Below are 23,820 nucleotides of genomic sequence, written 5' to 3' on the forward strand. Positions count from 1 at the left end.
ATTCTCAAAAAGATCAAAACTTTCTACTCTAACTAAAATATTCCCCAACATTAAGTCACTAATAAGCAAGCCCTTCCATGAAGAGATCTTAGTGAGGTTAACTCTTTTAGTACTATTTCTAACTAAAACCTTCCATGGTTCTTCACGTTATGTTTCCTTTTGTATCCATTTGATAATAACTTAAGTCTGTCGACCCTAATTTGACTTCTTGCTTTCTCATGGTGCACCACATCTACTTGATAAAATGCCTCTTTTTTATTCTCCTTACCATCTAACTAGAAGAATTGTTTGATATATTTTTTAACATAGTTAAATTGAGCCTAATTTATTAGCCAGGCAAAAGCATAGTAAGTTTTGTAAGATGATAAGATCTTTCAACAAACTTGGAATCTCCTTGTTAAGGATATATAACGAGTACTCCATTTAATATATATTTTTCAATTTTACTTTTAATTCATCCCCACATCTCCTTCAAATGTAGATTTACTAAAAAAGGAATGCCCAGGCACCTAACTTTGTGGTTAGTCCCACTTGCCCCCCCCCCCCCCCCCCCCCTTCCTACAAAGCAAGTCAAAATCTATGGAACTAGTTTAGAGGTGTTCATCTTACCCCAACATATTAGACTTGGGGAGAGAAACTTAACTCCTTGAGGCCACATAAAATAGATCTTTTTTATTCATTAGTTTAACAAAAATAGTCTCATCTAGTTCAATAAAAATTGTTGCATTAACAAAAAATGGATGTTGGAGAAATCTTCCCCACTATGGGACACTACTCCTTTCAATTTACAAGAAAGTGACTTGTCTATTATAGGATAAAAAAGAGAATCACCAACAATAACAAATAGTAGAGGGGCCAAAGGAAAACCTTTCCTAGCAGATCTAGATAGATCAAAGGGTTGTAACCTAGATCCATTCACTTCCACCCATGACTTGGCCTCATTCATTAGAGTTTGGATCATTTGAAAAAATAATTTGGATGATCCAAAGCTCTTGAGCATAATGAAAATGAAATTCCAATTCTATCATATCATAAGCTTTTTCATAGTCTTGTTGAAATCTGATTGAAAAGATCATTATTAAAGAAGGAAGATTGTTGATAAAGAATGTTTTCAATCATTGGTTTGTCACTAATGTCAAACTTGCTATTTGTTGGAATAACAATTGCTTATAAGATCCAAGTACTATCACTTAGTTGATTGATGAAGATGATTTAATCAATAAGATGTAACAAAAGCACCTAAGGGAAAGGTTGAGTTATGGTTTTGTAATGAAGTACAAGGATCAGTTAAGACAATGGTAAAATGATGAATTGATAATACACTTGAAGATACACAGGTTGGCTACACTTAAAAACTCTAGAAGAATAAGTTATAACAAAACTGTTTGCAAAGCTTGACTAAATTCATTAGTTCATGCCAAGCAGATTATTAGTAAGTGTCGAGCAAATGCAAAATCTAGTGTGTGTTGAGTGAAACAAAAGGTGTCAAGCAAGTTCAGGTGTCAAGCTAGATAAATGTAATAGGTGCAGAGCATCAATAAAACTTAGTTGACACCAAGCGAATCCACAATAGGTACCGAGTAACACAATATGTGTTGAGCATTAGAAAGTCAATAGTGTTGAGCTACTGCTTTATTTGAAAAGTCAAATATTCACCAAATTTGAGCCGACAAGTTTGTTACCTTGAATTTTGTGAACTAGATGGAACATAATAATGTTAAGCTGGTGGCATAGAATTCTTGGTTAACCATTTTTAGGCGAATATAGGTGGATTTTACATGATGTTTCTAGAAGAAACAAGATAAGGGGTAGATACATTGTATCTTACCTAATCCATTCAAACCAAAAATAAGAGTAGGAAGATTAGAATGGGAGAAGTATTCCAAACTTCTATTTATAGAGTTATAGGTCAAGAAGTAAGGAGGTTGGAGAGAGTGTGTGGTGTCAAGGAGAAGACATTGAGAGGGAGGAACAGAGTACAAAGACTTTGCTTTGATAGATGACCACAAAGGTGATTGCATTGGCACAATGAGCATGGAGACTCAGGGAGACAAAGCTTGAAAGAAGGACAAGTTGTCAAAGCTACAGAGACTGATAGATGGGAAAATTTGTGAATTGAATTGAGATCTGAAGTTTGCAAGTTATGTTGTGAGTTATATCAAATCAAAAGCCTTTATTGTTACTCTCTAGCAATTGTATTAGTTAGGGAAAAATCCTATGGAATTAGGTTGGTTCAACAACCATTTTGTAAATCCTTTAACAGGGTGACATTCCAAGTGAATGTTCTAAAGTCCTTTAACTAGGCCCACTTCTAATAGGGTGGTTGAAATCCTTTAACCAGGTCACATTTAACAGTGTGTTTTGTAGCCTTTCACAGGGCATCACTTCAAAAGAGTGAAAAAGGAGTAGCATGTTACTAGCGGTTTTTACCAAATTGGGTTTCCACATAAATCACTATGTTATGTGTTGATCTTTCATGTTTTATTCCTACATGTTGATTAATTAATAACTTGCTAAGAATAATGTTTAGCTTGGATGCATGGTTAGTTTAAATGGGCTCACTATACTTAGTGAAAAAAAATTATTAGGACATTTGGACCTTGGATAACTGATTCACACCCCCCCCCCCTAGTTATTCTAAAGCATTTCTAACAATTGGTATCAAAGCCATCTGCTGATTTGGTTTAAAGGTACTAGAAGAAAAAAGATCAAGATGTCTAAGAGAGAAGTTCCCAAGCTCAATAGAGATAACTTCGTTGCATGATAAAGTTTAATGAAGCTACACCTTAGATCAATAGGTGATCTTGCACAGACCTCAATTGAAGTGGAACATGTTGATCTAGCTGGTGTCCCTATTGTAGAAGATATGGAGAAAAAGAAGGAGCACAATTAGGCAATGGTAGAGATTTCCTCTACACTCAGTTATGTTGAATGTGATGACATCAAGGGATGTACCTATGCATTCAAGATGTGGAAAGCCTTGTTAGATATTTATGGAGGAGATTAGAATGTCCAAAGAGAAAAAAGAGAAAGCCTCAAAGGAAATTTTGATGACATGAGAATGGAGGAAGGTGAGAACATTGTTCAATATGCCTCTAGAATAAAGGAAGTAGTAAGTGCAATAAGAAGTTTGGGTGGTCATTTAGATGATGAAACTATTATTAGTAAAGTCTTAAGAACCTTTCTCCCATTTATGCTATTAGAGTATCAGCCATCCAAGAGTTGAGATGCATATCATGAAACAAACTAACTCCTGAAGGTATAGTGGGAAGACTTGCTACATTTGAGTTATCCAACTTTGATAACTACATACCTAAGAATCTTAAATCTTCTATTGTTGAAAGACACTGAAGAGGTGAAACCAAAGAAGAAGAAAAGAGAGATAAAATATGAATCCAGTGATAGCAACAAAGATGAAGAAGATGTGGAACAATTGGAAGCATTTTCTGGCCAGAAAATTTTATAGAGGCAAAGGTAATTTCAAAGGTGAGCTACCTATCATTTTTTTTAATTGCAATGAAGTAGCACATATTGTTGCAAGATGCACACACAAAAAGAGCTTCAGAGAAGGCAAAAAGCACAAGAATAGAAGAGAAGATGATGGCAAAGATTAAAAAGACAAGGAAAAAAGTGCTACATTTTGAAGAAGAGAATTCTGATGAAAATGATTATGAGGTAGTTTATGTAGCTATGAAGGATGATTCAGATGAAGATGAGGCAACAACATTGGTAACCTATGTAAACAAGAATGAAAGGTGGATCATAGATAGGGGGTGCTCACATCACATGATAGGAGACAAAAGTAAGTTTGTTACCTTAACTTAGTATGATGGAAATAGTGTTAGATTTGGAAATGATGCTCCATGTCTAATCAAAGGAAAAGGTTCCATTAAGCTTACAAAGAAAATTTCATGTGATAATGCATACTATGTTGAAGGATTGAACTACAATCTACTGAGTGTGTCATAGTTAGGCAATGTAGGATGCAAAGTAGAATTTGGAAACAAAACTACCAAAATCTATGACACTAATAGAAATCTAATTGGAAAAGGAGACCAAACTAGGAGTAATCTGTTTTACCTAGATATGGAGGATGTTGCCTGTCTCATTGTAAGATTTGATGATGTGTGGCTATGCATAAAAGGCTATGTCATGTCAACTTTCATAATCTAATTAGTATCAGCAAAATGAAGAAAGTTAGAGAATTTCACAAACTGAAGAAGCTTGACAATACAATGTGCAAATAGTGTTAGCTAGGAAAGATGACCAAGTCAAGTTTCAAAAGAAAAACCTATACTTTCAAAGGAGTACTAGAGTTAGTCCATACCGATTTATGTGGCCCAATAGAAGTGCAAAGCTACAAAGGAGACATATAAATAATGTTTTTTGTTGATGACTACTCTAGGATGATGACTGTCATGTTCTTAAAGCAAAAATCTTATGCATTTCAAATGTATAAGTGGTGTTTGGCTAGGGTTAAGAAAGAAATAGGAAAGAGTCTGAAGTGCCTGAGATCAGATAGAGGAGGAGAGTTTACATCAAAAGAATTTGAGATATTTTGCAATGATAAAGGAATGAAGAGACAAACATCAGAACCTAGAACTCCCCCATAGAATGGAATTGTAGAGAGGAGGAATAGATCAATGATGGATTGTGCCAAAACATTAATGATGAAAAAGAATGTTGATCTAAAGTACTGGGGAGAAGCTATAAGTACAACTATCTACACCCTGAATCAAGTACAAATCAAGAAATGTACAAATGTAACACCTTTTGAATTATGGTATGGTCACTCACCCAATGTAAAACATTTCAAAGTGTTTGGTTGTAAGTGTTATATTCTTAAAGACTCTAGAAATGGAAAGTTTGATGCAAAGAGTGATGAAGGTATATTCCTTGGATACTCCACTAGAAGTAAAGCATATAAATGTTTAAATACTAACACTAACAAAATTGTAGAGAGTGCAAATGTAAATTTTGATGAGCATACAAAAGTTCAAAATGGTGAATCCATCAAGAAATTAGAAGAGTGCAAATCCTTTGTATACTTCCATGAAGGAATACCTATTGCAGAAGAAGCTGCCAATCAAGTTGGGAATCAACAACAAGTTTTAGTATCTGTCGAGTCACAACTAGTGAATGTCGAGTTGCATTCAGAAGTTGAGTTGTAGAGTGAAGATAATATACATTCTAATTCTAAAATCAGGACACATAAAAGAGATGTTGAACTACCTGAAAGAGATGTGCACAGTGACTCTAAAGCTAAAAGACCAAACACGGAAATAAGGACATAACCAAGGCTATCTAAGTATGTGAGAAGATATTTTTAGAGTAAATAATTAATTTACTAATTATTTATTCTATTTACTTAAGCTCACTTAGGTAAATGCATTATTTATTAGCTGTAGCCTAGGAGTTTGTTATAAGTTGTTGACAATACGGGAGTTTGTTCTCTCCTAAGTCATACTTATCCTCTCAAATTGTTTGAGGACTTTCCACCTTATGTGGATTTATGCTTAGTTGTCACACTTATCTCCTAGTTTCTTTTAGCTTCTTCTAGGAGATTCCTGGAGCTCTTTATATTTGGGCTCCCTCATTGTATTTTCATAAGACATTCTCGTTGTAAATACATTTTTTCTTGTGTTTACATATTTTGTCTCTCATGTCCATTTAGGGTTTTTCCCTTACTCCATGCTCTTTTCTCCTTGGCTTCTCTTTGACAGGTTTTTGCATGCAAGTGATCTTGGGCATCTTCGGAGTTGAATTTCATTAACTCCAACATGGTATCAAAGCCTCCCTATTGCTACTTGGTTGAAGAATTTTTGAAGCTGTGATTTGGAGTCATAAACCCTAGTTTGTTTGTACATTTTTTTTCAAATTAGAGGAACAAAAAAATTTTGGAGCACATTGAACCCAAATAAACGCTGCCATTGGATTCAAAAGGTGCTTTTCAGCTAGGATCCATATAAAATTTGTCGATTTTGGAGAGAGGGCTCTGGGAGGCAAAAAAAATTTCATTTCAGGGCTTTTTGTATGGATTATACGAATGCGCAGTAAATAAAAAAAATTTAAAAATATTAAAATAGGTGCACCACTGTGCCACCTAGTAGCCACCCACGCCCGACCACAGAGAAGTTGCGCCTCCACCTCCGCTTGCGCTCAGTTCTTCCGGTAGTAGCGCCACCAGAGTTCCTCAACTGCAGAGCTCCGCCAGCGGCTCATCCTCTTTCTTGCACCACTATTCTGTCATTCTGCCGGTGGTGATATGCCCAGATTCGCCACCTCGTCCAAGGCTTCGCTAGTGGTTCTGCCCAATCCTAGCTCCCGCTCCGCTAGTGCCGCATGGATGTTTCCTCTCCCGACGTGTGGCCCTTTCACCTGTTGACATGTGTACTTTGAATCCAAACAGTCAACAGGCCTGTCAGTAGCCTAGTCACTAGACTGTGTGGTACAGTCAACACTTGTTAGGGTGTGACACATGGCAAGTTTGCCACATGGACCCTGCCATGTCACCTTGTTGACATCATCCTGCCACATGGTTGCCATGTGGACTACCACGTGGCACCTTTTTTTGCTGTGACAGGTCGTAGGCCATCAAATTTAATTTTGCAGATTGCTGATGTCATTGCATCTTAGCCCTTGCACCTCTCTAGGGTCACTTTTGGACCTACTTGAAGTTTTTTGGCCATAACTTGAGCATACAGAGGTATTTTTCCGATCCGAAAGAAGTGTTGAAAAGATGGTTCTGAGATGGAGATATTGGTGTAGGTATTTTTAAGTTTTGATGCTTTTTGCTACCTATTTTTTTAGTTGAAGTCCTAATTTGTGTTTTTGACTCCGGCATGCATATCTTTTGCATCCCATGTCAGTTTTTTGAAAACTTTATATTTTTGGAAAGTTGGTTTTGTCATCTTTTCAAAAATGTGGTCTTTTTTCTTAGATTTTGGCCCATACTCTTTCTATCATATTTTTGGCATTTTTGCTATATGGTGGATATCTTAAGTGTTTTAGGTTCGAGGATCATTTTCCTGGCATAGTTTCTTTTGTTTTGGGTTGTACTATGTTTTGTTGCAGCTAGTTTTTAGTTTTAATCATTCTAGCTATCATTTTGAAGCACTTTTATGTATCACACTAAGATAAAGTGCCACTCTTGCATTTTGGGGGTCATGAATGTTGTTTTGAGTCAGTTGTACATGCACTATTTTCATAAAGCACCATGGGGAGGATAGTTGTTTTCTATTTAAGGCATTCTCCCTTTGTCAAGTGAGTGTCCTTTCCACAACATTAGCCCCATGCAGTGTCAGTGTGACCGTGTCTTTATGGGTGTTTGTACCTCTTTCCCTCTCTCATCATTCTTGGTTCGTCTACAAGAGACTTTGGCCCACCTTTTTAGTTGCTTGTCATCTCACCCCGTCTGCATTAAGGGGGGGTTATGATGTTGTTCTAATGCATCTATGGTTTGATGGTTTGATAGTGTGAGCTATGTATTCAGTGGTTGATCCTATATACTAGGCGATTACAGTGGTTGGCTACCTATGCATTTCAGTGAGATGGATCATCTACCATATAGACACGCTTGATTTGTGTCTTCTTCTTCCATGGAGGTTCTTTAGATCAGCAATTTTCTTCTTGATGGCAGATTTGCAGCTTCTTCATGCTTCAGTGATGCTCTTCATGATCACTCTTTGTTCCTGTTTTAGGGGACATTTCCCTAGTAGGAGGCTTCTTCAGTTCTTCACTAGGTTCTTACCTCTTTTTGGGGGAGGTTTTTTCCCATGTGGTTTTCTCTCTTTTTCTGTTTACAGAGGTTGCATTCCTTGCATTGTACATGGGTACCTAACATGGCCTCATTGTCGGGACCCATTATGCATTCTGCATTTCTTAGTTTTGTGAGCTTAAGGCATTTCCCTAAGTTACACTTAAGGGGGGGTGTTAGAGTAAATAATTAATTTACTAATTATTTATTCTATTTATTTAAGCTTACTTAGGCAAATGCATTATTTATTAGTTGTAGTCTAGGATTTTGTTATAAGTTGTTGACAATACAAGAGTTTTTTCTCTCCTAAGTCATACTTATCCTCTCACATTGTTCGAGGATTTTCCACCTTATGTGGATGTATGCTTAGTTGTCACACTTATCTCCTAGTGTCTTCTAGCTTCTTCTAGTAGATTCTTGGAGCTCTTTATATTTGAGCTCCCTCATTGTATTTTCATAAGACATTCTCATTGTAAATACATTTTTTCTTGTATTTACATATTTTGTCTCTCATGTCCATTTAGGGTTTTTCCCTTGCTCCACGCTCTTCTCTCCTTAGCTTCTCTTTGATAGGTTTTTGCATGCAGTTGATCTTGGGCATCTTCAAAGTTGAATTTCATCAACTCCAATAGATATCACCTTGCTAAAAAAATCATTGGTGACAAGGAAGCCAAACCAATGACAAGGAACAGACTAAGAAGTGAATCATGTCTACTGAGCAGGATTGAACCCAAAACTATTAACGATGCACTACAAGATGATGATTGGTGTAAAGCTATAGAAGAAGAGATTGAGCAGATATAGAAGAACAAAACTTGGACTTTAGTTCCAAGACCAGCTGATAAGAATGTGATTGGCACCAAGTGGGTATTTAGGAACAAGCTAGATGAGAATGGTGAGATCACAAGAAATAAGGCCAAACTATTTTGTAAAGGTTATGCTCAAGAAGAAGGATTGGACTATGGGGAAACATTTGCTCTTGTTGCAAGGATGGAAGGAGTAAGAACTCTACTTGCATATGTTGCTTACAAAGTTTTTAAAGTCTACCAAATGGATTTAAAGTCTGCATTTTAGAATGGTAAACTGGAAGAGGAAGTCTATATTGAACAACCAGAGGGATTTGTTGATGACAACAACAAGGATATGTTTTGTAAACTACATAAAGCACTCTATGGTTTGAAACAAGCACCTAGAGCTTGGTATGTGAGACTTCATAAATATCTTGTGAAGATATGATTTGAGAGAAGAGATGACAACAAAAACTTGCATATCAAGGCAGAAAAAGGTAAAGACATTCTAATATCTGAAATCTTTGTTGATGATATAATATTTGGAGAAAATGATGCACTATGTAAAGATTTTGCTGATCAGATGAAACATGAGTTTGAGATATCAATATTTGGGGAAATCAAATTCTTTGTTGGATTGCAAGTACATCAACTAAAACATGGCATATTTGTGACTCAATCAAAATATATCAAGGAGATACTCAAAACATTTGGTTTAAAGGATTCAAAACCAATTAGTACACTAATGGTAACAAGACATAAGTTATCCAATAATGATGAGTTAGCTGAATTAAATCAGACAATGTAGAGATCAATAATTGGAAAGTTATAGTATGTTGTACACATTAGACCAAACATTGCATTATCTATTGGAATAGTGGCAAGATTTTTTGCAAACTCAAGAGAAAATCATCTTATGACAGTAAAAAGAATAATGAGGTACCTAAAAGGAAAAGATGACTTTGGCTTATACTACAAGAGGACTAAAAAGTTTGAGTTAAATGCCTACACTGATGTAGATTGGGGAGGTAATAAAGATGACAAACAAAGCACCAATGGAGGAGCACTCTTCTTAGGTAAAAGATTAGTCACTTGGACTAGCAAAAAGAAAATTTGTACCTCACAGTTCACATCTAAAGCTGAGTATGTTGCTATTGCCATCAACTACACCAATATTGTATGGATCAAGCACCTGTTGAAAGGTATGAAGGAAGAGGTAACTGAACTTATGATACTCTATTGTGATAACACAAGTGCCATCAACATATCAAAGAATCTTGTGATGCATGCTAAAACAAAGTACATTGCAATTAAGTATCACTATGTAAGAGAATTGGTTGAAGACAAACAAGTGAAGATGGAATATGTCAACTCAAAGGAGCAAATTGCTGACATCTTCACAAAACCATTACATAAAGATGCATTTGAGTATCTTAGAGGAAAGTTAGGCATGACACCCCTATCTAAGGTAGCTTAAGTAACAACAAGAGTGCCTTGCATCAAATGAGTTGATTGTTGAAATGATATAAATTGATGCAGAGGATCCTTACTTTAGGTTTTTCCTAAAGTAATTAAAATACTAAAATTCCAAATAAGTCACAGGCAAGGTGATAGAAGGAGAAATTGGAGTTCCTACAAATGCTACACTTGCATGATAAGATGTTGAAACAATATGTCTTTGGCATTGTTGTCAAAGATGGAGAAATAACAGAAATTGATCAAATCTATAGAATCGAATGTGTAGAGGGAGAAATAGTAGAAAGGAAGGAGAAAGGAAATAATAGCTAAAAGAGAGAAAACAACACAAATAGAAACCAATCAAGATAACAAGATCAGAGAGGGAGTAGAACAAAAAGGAGAAAACAGTGTATCAGCAAAAGAGATATCCCTAATACTTTGAAAGAGGGAGTTACTTACAGAATTCAAAGGGAGTCATAAGAAATTCAAAGTTGCTGATAGAATGAATAATTTTGGATACAAAGTTTTCTTTTTAGAATTTGATTTACTGTTTTAACCTAGTTAGCATTTTGATAACTTGGTTGATCAATTTGGTTTGTCATCAATGCCAAAGAGGGAGATTTTTGAAATCTAATTGAAAAGATCATTATTGAAGAAGGGAGATTGTTGATAAAGAATGTTATCAATCATTATTTTGTCACTAATGTCAAACTTGCTATTTTTTGGAATGACATTTTCTTATAAAATCCAAGTATTATCACTTATTTGATTGATGAAGAGGATTTAATCAATAAGATGTAACAAAAGCACCTAAGGGGAAGTTTGAGTTATGATTTTGTAATGAAGTACAAGGATTAGGTAAGAAAATGGTAAAATGATGAATTGATAATACACTTGAAGATACAGAGGTTGGCTACACTTAGAAACTCTAGAAGAATAAGTTATAACAAAACTATCTGCAAAGCTTGACTAAATTCATTAGTTCATGCCAAGCAGATTATCAGTAAGTGATGAGCAATCTAGTGTGTGCCAAGTGAAACAAAAGGTGTCGAGCAAGTTCAGGTGCCAAGCTAGATAAAATGTAATAGGTGCGAAGCATTAGTAAAACTTAGTTGATGTCGAGTGAATCCATAGTAGGTGCCAAGTAACATAGTATGTGCCAAGCATTAGAAAGTCAATAGTGTTGAGCTGTTGCATTATTTGAAAAGTCAAAGATTCACCAGATTTGAGTCGACAAGTTTGTTACCTTGAGTTTTGTGAACTAGATGGAAAATAAGAATGTTGAGCTAGTGGCACAAAATTCTACATTTACCATTTTTAGGCGAATACAAGTGGATTTCACATGATGTTTCTAGAAGAAACAAGATAAGGGGTAGATACATTATATCTTACCTAATCCATTCGAACCAAAAATAAGAGTGGGAAGATTAGAATGGGAAAAGTATTCCAAACTTCTATTTAAGGAGTTATATGTCAAGAAGCAAGGAGATTGGAGAGAGTGTGTGGTGTCAAGGAGAAGACATCGAGAGGGAGGAATAGAGTACAAATACTACTTCGATAGATTACCATAGAGGTGATTGCATTGGCACAACAAGCATGGAGACTCAAGGATACAAAGCTTGAAAGAAGGACAAGCTATCAGAGCTACAAAGACTAAAAGCTAGGCAAATTTGTGAATTGAATTGAGATATGAAATCTGCAAGTTATGTTGTGAGTTATATCAAATCAAAAGACCATATTGTTACTCTCTAGCAATTGTATCAGTTAGGGAAAAATCCTATGGACTTAGGTTGGTTTAATAACCATTTTGTAAATCCTTTAACAAGGTGATATTCCAAATGAATGTTCTAAAGTCCTTTAACCAGGCCCACTTCTAATAGGGTGGTTGAAATCCTTTAACCAAGTCACATTTAACAGTGTGTTTTGTAGCCTTGAATAGGGCAGGCCTTTCACATGGCATCACTTCAGAAGAATGAAAAAGGAGTAGCATGTTATTGGTGGTTTTTCCCAAATTGGGTTTCTACGTAAATCACTGTGTTATGTGTTGATCTTTCATGTCTTATTCCTGCATGTTGATTAATCAATAACTTGCTAAGAAGAATGCTTAGCTTAGATGCATGGTTAGTTTAAATCGGCTCACTATACTTAGTGAAAAAGTTTTATTAGGACATTTGGACCTTGAATAACTAATTCACACCCCCCCCCCCCCCCCCCCCCTCTTAGTTATTCTAAAGCATTTCTATCAAGTCTAGCAACATCATGCACACATGTTGATTGGATTCCTAGATCCAATATATGTCCCCCTTTCAAGTGAGAAAATTCTCTAAAATATATACACAACTAGTCTAAGTTGGGTTAATCACATGGATTAGAATGTTTTAAAGTCTTAAAGAAAGGATTTGACCAAAATCTTGTAGGACACATTGAGGAGTGTGACATGAATCTAATTTGTAATTAAGGACATGTCTACCTTCTTTCAAAATAAGTTCGATGAGCCTACAATTAATATCCCTTCCAAGTGACCTTTTCTCAATAGCTTCTACACAGACCTAGCTTAGTTTTTCTCCAATCTAACTAATAGTATCTTTGTAAAATTTAACAATGATTCCATCATACCTTATCATTTCTTAGGGTCTAGGTAGTTATATTAATTTATGCCATTGTGATTAGTCTATCCAAGAGTTCAAACTCTTCCCTAGAAAATCTCTTTGGAGTGATGTTGCCAATCTTTTCTCTAACACTCAATCTCATGACCTGCAATATCCTTAGAGATAAATATTTTGAAATAGTTGGCTGCAAAGGCCCAATGAAAATTCTCTTGAGTATTGATTTTTCTATCATTTTCTCAAAGGCATTCAATCATGTCCTTGGCTTCTTTATATTTGAGGATCTAAGGAAATGTTTAGACCCTCTATCACCACGAGTAACCCAATTGAGCCTAGATATTATCTTACCTTCCTATATTTTTAGATTGTCCCTAGTCTAATATAAATTTTCTTTGCTCTCTAGACAAGAAAGAACATTATATAAGAAATATTTAGCTAAACATATATTATTATGAAGTTTAGTTTCTAATATCTTGTTGTATTTTTCCTTTTTCTTCCCCACCACTTAGAATAATATCTTCCAATTATTAATATTTTGATTTTGCCTCACAATTTCACTATTTTACTCCACAAATATTGGTATACTATCTAATAACACTAATAAAACTCTTTAAATCAATGTGTTTCAAGAGGTTAATGTTTAGGGAAAAACCTCCATTTTTACCCTTTGGTCTACAAGACTTATGGATGTGGAATATATCCTAAATAATGGGGCAATGATCAGATAGTTTATATGACATGACTCTCCCAACCAAGATATTATATTATTTTTTGAAAGTAATTATATCTTCATTTACATATAATATATTCAACCTACTATAGATTCTCTTATCTCCTTGTTGAAAGTTAGACCATGTGGTCCAAATACCCTTGAAATTAGACTTATTATCTGCTACTCAGTCCAATAATTTATGCTTATTGAGCATTTTGAACAAGTAAATTTTCTGACATCTCAAACTTACACTCACCAAATTTATCTTGAGGCCCTTTTACTATAGTGAGATTCAGACCTATGATCTATGGTATTCTCTCCATTTGAAATATCCAATTCCATAACTCTGTCCTCTCTCTATAGTCATTGGATGCATACACAAATAATATATCAACTTCCTCCTTACTTATATTAAACATTACCTAGACAATATTGTGGTATGGAGAGCATCCCCATCTTGAGATATATTTACTCTACTTAGGTCCTACAAAATATAAGTAGCTAAGGCATGAGCCTACAATGCAAAGTAAATTACAAGCCTCTCATTGGGAAGGTCTTAGGTTCGAATCTATTCAAGATTAACACATAATAATAATAAATATTAACAATAATAATAAATGAATAAATAATAAGAGCCACCACTTGTAAGTTAGTTGGTTTGTGCCTTGAGGTCACAGGTTCGACTCCCCTTCATAGTGGAGAATGGCTCTGGGCTAGTTTCCCTTACGGGACTTCTATGCCACATACCTGCTCTATTGGCCCAAGGTATAGGTGTGGACTTAGCCTCAAAAAATTTATATATAGTGGCTTGCTCACTTTTGCCAAAAAAATAAAATATTAAATGAATAAAAAATAATCTAGGCTTTGACCAATTACCTATCAAAAAATATATATATAATTACCTCATTTCCCTCTTTTATGACTAGTGGTTAAAATCTTAGCATCCTTCAATATACACATCATTTTAACATCAAGAGAAATGCCAATGAATTTGATCTCTTGAAGTAGGAGAACATCTATATCTCTATCTGTCAGGAGAAATCTTTTAATGGCATTTTTTGGTTAGGGGAATTAAGCCCTTTGACACTCTAAGAAGCACATTTTATCTCCATGAGAAACATTAGGGATTAGTGTTCATGGGAGCTTTAAATCTCTTGTATTAGTGAGGAAGTAACTTCTTAGATTGCATAGTCTTTCTCTTGCTAGAATTTGAGCCAAGAAAGTTTCCCCTCTTTTCTTTTGTCACAAGCTTTGTGGAATCAATTTCTCAAGTCACAATCTAATTCTCCTTATTACCATTTTAAGTTTCCAATCTCCTTTTTTTGTGACAATTAAAAACAAATATTTTAGGTTCCTCCTAAGCACCTTTATAAGGCAAAATTACCAACTCTTTTATTTCTCCATCTTCTAACTCCTATCTAGTAGGATCCAAGAGAGAACCCCCATTAAATCCTTTCTTTTGAAGGGGAATGATACCATGGGAGACAATGTCTTGAGTTCTTACTAAACATTGGAAAGGCCTAGGAGAAGGAAGAGTACTATGGAAATCCACCAATGAGTATTTGGAGAGGTTATCCACATGGTAAGCCAATTTTAGGTCACCAAGCCCATCAAGGATCACATGTGGATCAAGGAAAACTATATCATTCCCAACCCTTCCCCTAGAATCCTCTAAAGCTTTATCAACCTTCAGGGTTCCATATCTTAATGCATCATTCCCTTTTGAAGAGAGGAAATATGGAGATCCTTCAAAGAATATTTTCTATTGGTAATAAAATGGTCTTATGTATCCATCCTACCTTTTGAATTATTATTACTTCTAAATTTAGGATTAAAAATTCTCCTTATCCTCTTTAGGGAAATTTTGTTGAGCATTTTAAGTCTTATCTATATGTCAAAGAATCCGGTAATGCATTAAAGAACAAAACACATTGATATTAGATATTAGTTTATCAAAGAGAAAGTTGAGGCTGAAGAATTTAACTTGGAGTACATACCTACAATAGAGTAGATCACAAGCATATTTAGAAAAAAATTTCCTCTAAGGATACTTTCAAGTATCTTAGAGGGAAGGTAGTATTTCTACCCCTACTTAGTACTCATTAGTGTGCACTGATGTGTACATTGGTTTAATAGTTTTCAACATTTGTATCTTTCTAGATCAATGGGAAGAAGGCAACAAGGAGATTGGTGTGCTTCCTCTTAGGGGGAGTAGAGTGTGTTTGACAAGGGGAGCAATTTTTTTCTTCCTAGCCTTTTATCATCACTATTAAAGGGGAAGAGTTTTACAGAGTTTTTTCTTGGAGAGTTATGATGATCTTCTTTCTAAGATTTTTTATTGAATATTGTTTCCATTAATGAAAAAGGAAGATATTTTTAGAATGTGAGATTGATGGTTATCATTTCTATCAACATCCTTATCTTAACCTTTGGTGTATCGACATCTATGTACCAACATCTTGTTTCTTATAAGGTGTATTGATTGGTTTCATATTGGATATATTCCTTCATTTATTGCACGCAAAGGTTTAGGTGTATTACCATTGATTGAGCATTAATTGTTTTACCATTTTATGCCTTAGTGATGGGTTGCCTCATTCTGGTGGATCCTATTTTTAGATTGATCCTTGTAATGCATGTGGTTTGATTTTAGTCCCAATATTTTTTCTTAGCATGTGCAACCATAACCCTTGGTATCAATACATTTTGTGGCCTATTGTTATACTCAATGATCATTGCATTGCTTGATGTGGTGTTTCCTATCTCAAATATATTTTAGCTGATAAATTTATATCGCACATCTAGTATATATAGAAGATCAATTCAAGAGGGATGTATGCAAGTCAATGAATTCAAGATTTTAGTATCTCAATTCATGTGATTGTGTTGCTTATATGCTAGCTAGATGAGTTGGTAGTATGAACTTACTTGGTTGGATGATTGAAGGAGGTACATACCATTGTAGACCATAATTGCAAAGGCTCAACAACTTTATTCTGTGACATTTTATACTTAATCTTTCACGTATTGGCTATACTCCTATTGGAAGTAAGCCTTATTCTACCAATGACAATTCTTTTTGTATTTTTGGGGCATAGCTATCCTAGTAGTTAAGCCTCACAGAAGAACCCTTTCATATTGTAGTGAGCATTTCAAGTAGTCAGCTCTATTGTACAAAATCACCTTAATTAGTATCACCTTAACTAGTATTGTTTAATTTCATGGCAATTAACTTCTTTGTGGTTTTTTCAATTTAATATTTCTATGTAAATCCTAGTGTTGATTGTGTTGGTGTTTCTATGCTTTCATGCTTATATTTATGTGGTGATAGCTATGCTATAATCAAACAATATTAAGTGGTGTTTGTTGATTATTAAGTATTAACTGACGAATAATTTTTTTTAAAAGTGTGTGGGAACAACTTAACACCCCCCTCTCATTTATTCAGACTATTCAATAAAGGATATTGATGGGATACCTTACTTAGAGACATGGTTAGAGGGATGTGAATATATGGCTCCTACCAAATATCTTTAGATAAATTGAAGTTCACAAGTTTTCTTCATCTTATGTTATTGATAGTTAGGACCTCTTATAGCATTGTAGTATAGTAGAATTTTACAAAATATATCAATAACAAAGAGAAAATTCTTTTTGCCTTAGACTACTACATCAAATAGGTTGAGACAATCACAACTTGTAATAATATATCAAAAGTCATGGTATATTTCGAGCACTGCATTAAATTATAGTAAAATTAAATATACCTACAAGGATCTCTACAAATGGTGTAATGTATTTTGAAGCACATTATTTTTAAATTTGTATATTAAATATGAAATTGATCCCTTGTTTCTTCATCTATCTCTCATGCCTAGGGATAACAGTAAGTTGAGACCAATAATAAAATCCTCATCAAGATAATCAAAAGAATGTCATACATGAACAAAATAAGGTGAGATGATAAGTTAATGATGAGGTGGTTTGCGACTGATAATCTCTAGTTAGAGTCCATAACTTGTTTATGGATTGCTGCTAATATGAGAATATGTTAAGAGTACTTGTGTGTCAATTATTATAAGATATCAATGGAAGAGAAAAAAATGGCATAAACTAACATGGAGAAATGTAGCTAATTTATATATAAGAAATAAGAAGGCTTGCACATGAAACTTTTTTATCACATAAGTACAAACTAAAGCAATATTTTATAATAAATGACTACAAATAAACTCACAACTAGTTAGGATATTTTATCTTCATGTGACATCGTAGATCCAAGCATGGTAAGCATAATCAATTATGGCTTGGTCCATATAAAGTTGTAATTGATTATGGTCAAAATTTGTACCATTTCAAATAGTTTATGGGCAATCTAATGGATTTACCCATTCATGGCTTGAATTTAAAGCCAATGCTATACATCATTCAAATAAAGATATTGTACCATGTATAATATTATATTTTGTTTCATGTTTTTTTTTTGTTGTGTTCAAACTATTAACTTGTTTATTTCATGCTTTTTTGTTGTGTTTAAACATTTAACTTATTTATGCATTTGTATAGCCATGATCCCATTTTGATCATGACTAGACTCACATGCTCCTATTTATGCCTCTTTATTATTTTCTTTGAAAGATTTGAATTTTCTTTGTATTTTCAAGAAACTTGTACATAATTTGGCCAATTAAAGCTCAATTTGATGATTTATCATATTCACATATGTCCTCTTCCTTTATTTTTTCTAACCCTAGTCACCCATTGTTGACTATGGATCTTATAAATTATAATTGGATCCCTTTTAGTAAAATATCATTGAGGGATAGGCAAGAGCCTACAACACAATGGTAAAGTATGAGCCTCTTATCAAAGAGGTCTTGGGTTCGAATCTACTCACACTTAATAAATAATAATAATAATTAATCGCAACACATAATAATTAATCTTGGCTTCGACCTCTTACCGATCAAATATATATATATCACCGAGGGATGCTCATTTAATTTACTCTCATGAAAGACCCTTAGTAGACTTATTTAAAAGAACATGTTTTAGTTTGTGGTTAATGTCAATTATCACAACTTTAGTTGTGATTGAGCTTGTGTATGCATATGTGAATGATTATTCATAATGTCCCTTTTCTATTTTGACCCTAGAACCTAAAATTATAATTGCACAAGATTATGGTTAGGTTTTACCAAATAGAGGTTTTTTCCCAAATTTGTAATCCATGATTTCAATCTTTGCAACATATTTAGTGTTTATTCATAATTATAATGCCCTAGTTAGATATAGTTTAGCATATATGAGAGATGTAAATTGAATCAATAGATTGCTAGAATTAACCTCAACATGATTCAACCTTAAAGATAACAAGGTAAGATGACTTAATGAGGTATTCTAGCAACTTCCTCCTATCCTAGGCTCAAGTACTGATATGAAATCCATCTTTGCCTCATGTGGCCCATGTCCTACATATGAGGTGACTAGTGTGGGGCTCTATCATTGTTTCCCTTCATCTCACCATTACTAACTTGGCTTAAAATATAAAATTCCCATTTTTCATGGTAAGGATTATGAGGATAATTTTCCACAAGGTGCCAAGTAAGTATATATTCTTCCTAATCCAAAAGGAAGTCCACTTTGGCCCCATTTGGCTCCATGTGGACTCCCTAGTCACCACCATGGGGTGATGTGCCTCATAGTTGACCTCATCACCACTATCCCAATAATGACCACCACATCAACCTCATCATGGTTGATAATAGTAGTTAGAAATATAAATGCACATAATATTCTACTTAAAATAATATATTCCATATATGCTCATTTACCAAACTATAAATAATGAATCCACGACTATCTAAATATAACACAATACATTTTATCTCAAGAAGTACACTTTTCAATCATATGTATTAATTGTAAGTACTTATTTTAATGAGTAGCAATATGTTAGATGTATAAAATAAATCAATGTACTAAAAATAAAAAATACAACTATGAGTTGTCATGTATTTATTATAATTACTAGCTGTCATTTTATCCTTCTTCCTCATTCCATGACTTGTGAAAATGGGGCAGATCCTTTATATATATGTTGCAATCCAAATGATTTGTCCTTTGAGTGTATTAAGGGACATGCCCTTCCTACCAATTGAGTCAAATGACATCCATGCATAAGTTATTGTTATTTCATGTCCAAATTGCCAATTTAAATTAGTTGTTATGATATGATAATTGTTGATAACCATTTTATAATTAATTAGGATAACTATAACTTAGTGATTTCATAATGATGAATTTTTATAATCATCGTGTGTAATTAATACTATTAGTGTTTTTTCAATGATATGAAGTTATTATGAATTCACACTACTATGATGATCTTTTGGGCTCCAAGACAGATATTTCCTTGTGATTTCTTTGTTGAAGATTACTATTAGTCTTGTGAAAACCCTAAGAAACAATATGATAACCTTCAAATGATGTTGGTTGATGTTCACACTTTCTTCTCTATAACACATTATAGAAGATATCTATGTGATCACTTTGACAATAGTATAATTGATATCTATGTTACCAATTCGAAATTGTACCTTCATTAGTATCAATGGGACTTGGTCTTAGAAGATGCATGTCTTTCTATCTCCAACTTAGATCATGAACCAATTATCCTAGGAATGTTACTGATATAATCTTTGATATAGAATCTTATATTTTATACAATTATACTCTTGTCATTTATGCAAACTTATTTTCTATCAACCTTCAATATTGGAAGAAAATTGTTTAGTACTATATTGGGACAATTTTCAAAATAGTTCCATCGCTAAAGTATAAAGATCACATAATTTGTAATTTCCTATGTAGATAATATTTGTAATGATATCCAAATCTTTAAAGGCTCCAATAATCCTTATATTTAATTAAAATATTAGTCATCAATACTACAACCACTCTAAATAATAACATAGTTTTGAGCCACAAGTTTATAAATTTGCAAGTGTACTATGGTCTATGATTTATTATTATTCTTTAGGTGAACTGGTTCACTTCAAAGATCTTTTCTCTCAAATTAAAGCTACAAGATTAAATTAATATCATCATATCGAGGGAATGACATTTTTTTGGGTTCTTTGTTCTTCTTCAAGCTATGAACCTTTGTTAGGACTTAAGAGCCAAGCTCTAGGATCCTTCCCCTTCTCCTCCCACTCTATTACTTTTCTATTAAATAATTGGTTATCCAAGACATCCAATATGTTGGAAGTATGCATTACAAGATCACCATCTTTCTATTTCTTCATCTCACCAATCTTCTTCCCTTTTCTTTGATTCCCTTCTCCTTTGTGTGTAGACCCTTCGGTGAATCTACACATGAGATTCAAGGTTCTCACAACCTCATTCATCTTAGTTATACTGCTCTTTTATGCTCCCTTGGTCACATCCTTGATCTCATGTACTACCTAAGACTCAATCCTTCCTTCACTCTTTACCTTGGGCCTTCTCACTAATTACTTCCCAAGCCTCAAGACCTATAGTACATATTCTCTTTAGAATCTACTCTATCAAGGGAGCCTATCACCATCACACCTAATCTCTTATCTAAATTTCTTCATTTTTTATTTCTTTTTATCCCTTGTCAAGGTCCCTTCACATTGCCAAATTATCACCTTGTGATACATTTTAGACCATGACCACTAAAATATTCTCACTCCTTAGCCTTAAATCTCTCATGTTTTCCCTACTCTGCATTCTTTCTTGGTTGGACTAATCATCAACTCTTCTCTTTATTTATGTCGTTCAACTTTGTCTTTGACTTGAAAACCTACCACATGTCTAATATGGCAAGGAAACCCTTAGAGTACTATTTCACTTACTCCCTGTAATGACAAGATGTCTTAACCACTATTGATCAACCATTTCATACATTGAAAATCATTTCTGGATTAGATTATGTAAGTACTTTTTTGCATAATTAATATTTTGGATCACACTCTGTGATCCATCATCAAGATGAAACGAAGAGAGAAAATAGAGAAAAATGATTTTGTGTGAATTTTCAAGGTGTCATACCATGCTTTATGAGACTGCCATGCTTCTGTAAATGACTATGTGTGAGTTTTTAATCATTTGAAAAAGCATAGCAGTGCCAATTCATGGATTGTGGAAATTTTCGATCATTAATGCTCTATGAGTACAACAATCATTTGTGCCATGCCCTCATATTGTAAATGACCAATGAATGATGCTCAGTTGGTTTAGGTCCATGCTACCAATAATGTTATTTATTGATGTCCGTACAACTCTAACATCCCCATTTGCATATTTTCTAATCAGTTTGTAATGCCCATAAGATTGAATGAATCTGACAAATTGCATCGCATTACATTCATTTTCTTCCCAATATTTTGATATGACTATATATACTAAATTGTGAGATTACATATACTCCTAATTATTAAAAACAATATGAAATGAGATTTGGTTATTTAATAGACCATTATTATCAAATTTAAGTAGTCTTTTAAATTTATCTCTAAACAAATTTATGTAAATTAACCATTATATTGAAATCTTGCATTTTAATTAATAAGTGAATAGTTTCATATTTACTTTGGAAAATAATGTATGCGTTTTTTTCAAATTTCATATAAAGTAAATATTATTTTTATTATTATTAAATAGATTGTATCATACTAAAATCTTACATTTCAATAGTAAATAAGTTTTTTTTTTTATAAATAAAATAAAAATGTATGCGCTTTTTTCTTAAATTCCTTTCCAACGGCTCTACAGAAATGTCACCGTTTGAAAAATCACGAGTTCACCTTGTTTTTTGGTTTTTTCGGTCCAATTTAGCGTCAGTTCTATTTCCAATCAGCCGCTCTGGCTTTGGCAATTTTGATATTTATATGACAGAAGAGCTCTCCTCTCTGCATCATGAATTGAAAAGAGTAGTTTCATTATTCATAGCATAAACCAGAAAATTCTTCGAGGAGATCTCTGACAGGGCATTCGGGACTTTGTCAGGAGAATTGCCACAAAATGGGGAATTCGCACTATAAATTGTTGAGCAGTTCTTTTTAAGGAAATGTTAAGATCACCGTTACAGTTTGTTGGTTTGTTTCTCGTCGTTTGTTTCTATATCGGGAGGTTTTTTGGTTTTCCTCTGCATAACTTGAATATCAGAGATGCATAACTTGAGAGAGCCTCAGAAGAGAGAGTGAACTGGAGCATCTGCATTCCTTCGAGCAAATCGAGGACTCTAATTCCTATCGGAAGGGAAGATGGGTGGTAGGGTTTGTAAGGAATCGAGGAAGGATTTTTATAGAGAGCTTAAATCATGAAGGCACCTGCCTGTACCGAAATACCGACAATGTTCGTGGAGGATGATAATTGGCAACCCACAGGTAATAAACACACAATATAAGTACAATTTGAATTTCTACTGTAACAAAGATCTTGCTTATGCGTCACTCTGTAAATCTTAACTATTCTTTTCCTTCTATTTTGCAGTTTTCTGACTTGTTTGAACTTTGGCGAATGAAAGAGAGGAATCGTTGCTTTCCTGGTAATTTTGAACTCAAATGAGCGTTCATTTAGAGTGAGGCCTTTTTCATTGGCTCCTGTTTGCTTTTGAATTATATTTTTGAAATCAACTCAGATTTGAGTTCAGGGACAGGGGAATTGCAGACTAACAAGATTAGATTGATTGTTTGTTGCAGAATTCGGTGCTCCTCATCACTCATATCTTTCTTGAGGCCAATCTTCTGCGAAGGAATGTTGTGTCCCACATATGAGGGCCTCTGACATCTATCGAGCGGCCCAATCTACAGGGCATTGCAACCACATTGCTAAAGGTCGGTTTTAGCATAATTTGGTTTTGTAAAGTTTATCTGGTATTTAAATTATTAGGATAATCAAATTAAATTCGTAGGAACCAAGAATAGATGTTCCCAAACAACAATGTAATAGGTGATGCAGATTGTGAATATCTCGCGTAGAATTGGGACTCTCATTTAATTATAATATGCTCATGCTTTTGTTAGGGATTTTGTTTCTACTTATCTCTCAAACCCTTCAGAAGCATGACATATTCACAGTTTTATTCGCACGAGTATTTCCCTTAGAATTTATAAACCATAATTATGTGACTTGTGAAAAACTGAACACTAACCTGCCAAATATCATTCAGTAGTCCATATATCAGATCAACAGACTATTAACTGCAATAGATTATACTTTGTTCTTAAATTATATTCCTCTCACATAAATAAACAGGGTCAAAATTCCCATAAAATTGCTGAAAATACCCATCCGATACGTTGGAAGATAATTTAAGAAGCCAGCTTGTAATTTAGAATCATAACAAGATTAACAAGAGCTCTGTAGAGCTATAGTCCCGCCTTAAAGCATTAGTTGTTTGAAGAGAAGAAAAACCAATGAAGAGGACATTGTGGAGACACTACTTACAGGAACCTAGCGTATTATTTTTGT

The 23,820-nt window shown here is 34.0% G+C and overlaps 1 long non-coding RNA gene across 1 annotated transcript; it reads left to right on the top strand.

The window, feature by feature from the left end:
• Positions 1 to 22,189: 22,189 nt before the first annotated feature.
• LOC149577470 (uncharacterized) lies at positions 22,190 to 23,372 on the top strand. Its single transcript, XR_016352846.1, has 3 exons — positions 22,190 to 22,733; positions 22,840 to 22,894; positions 23,049 to 23,372. It is a non-coding gene; the product is annotated as an uncharacterized LOC149577470 (long non-coding RNA).
• The last annotated feature ends 448 nt before the right edge of the window (positions 23,373 to 23,820 follow it).

The sequence above is a fragment of the Cupressus sempervirens genome, chromosome 1 (genome assembly GCF_028749045.1).
Source record: "Cupressus sempervirens isolate cs-2001-9-10 chromosome 1, ASM2874904v1, whole genome shotgun sequence".
Classification (NCBI taxonomy): Eukaryota; Viridiplantae; Streptophyta; class Pinopsida; order Cupressales; family Cupressaceae; genus Cupressus; species Cupressus sempervirens.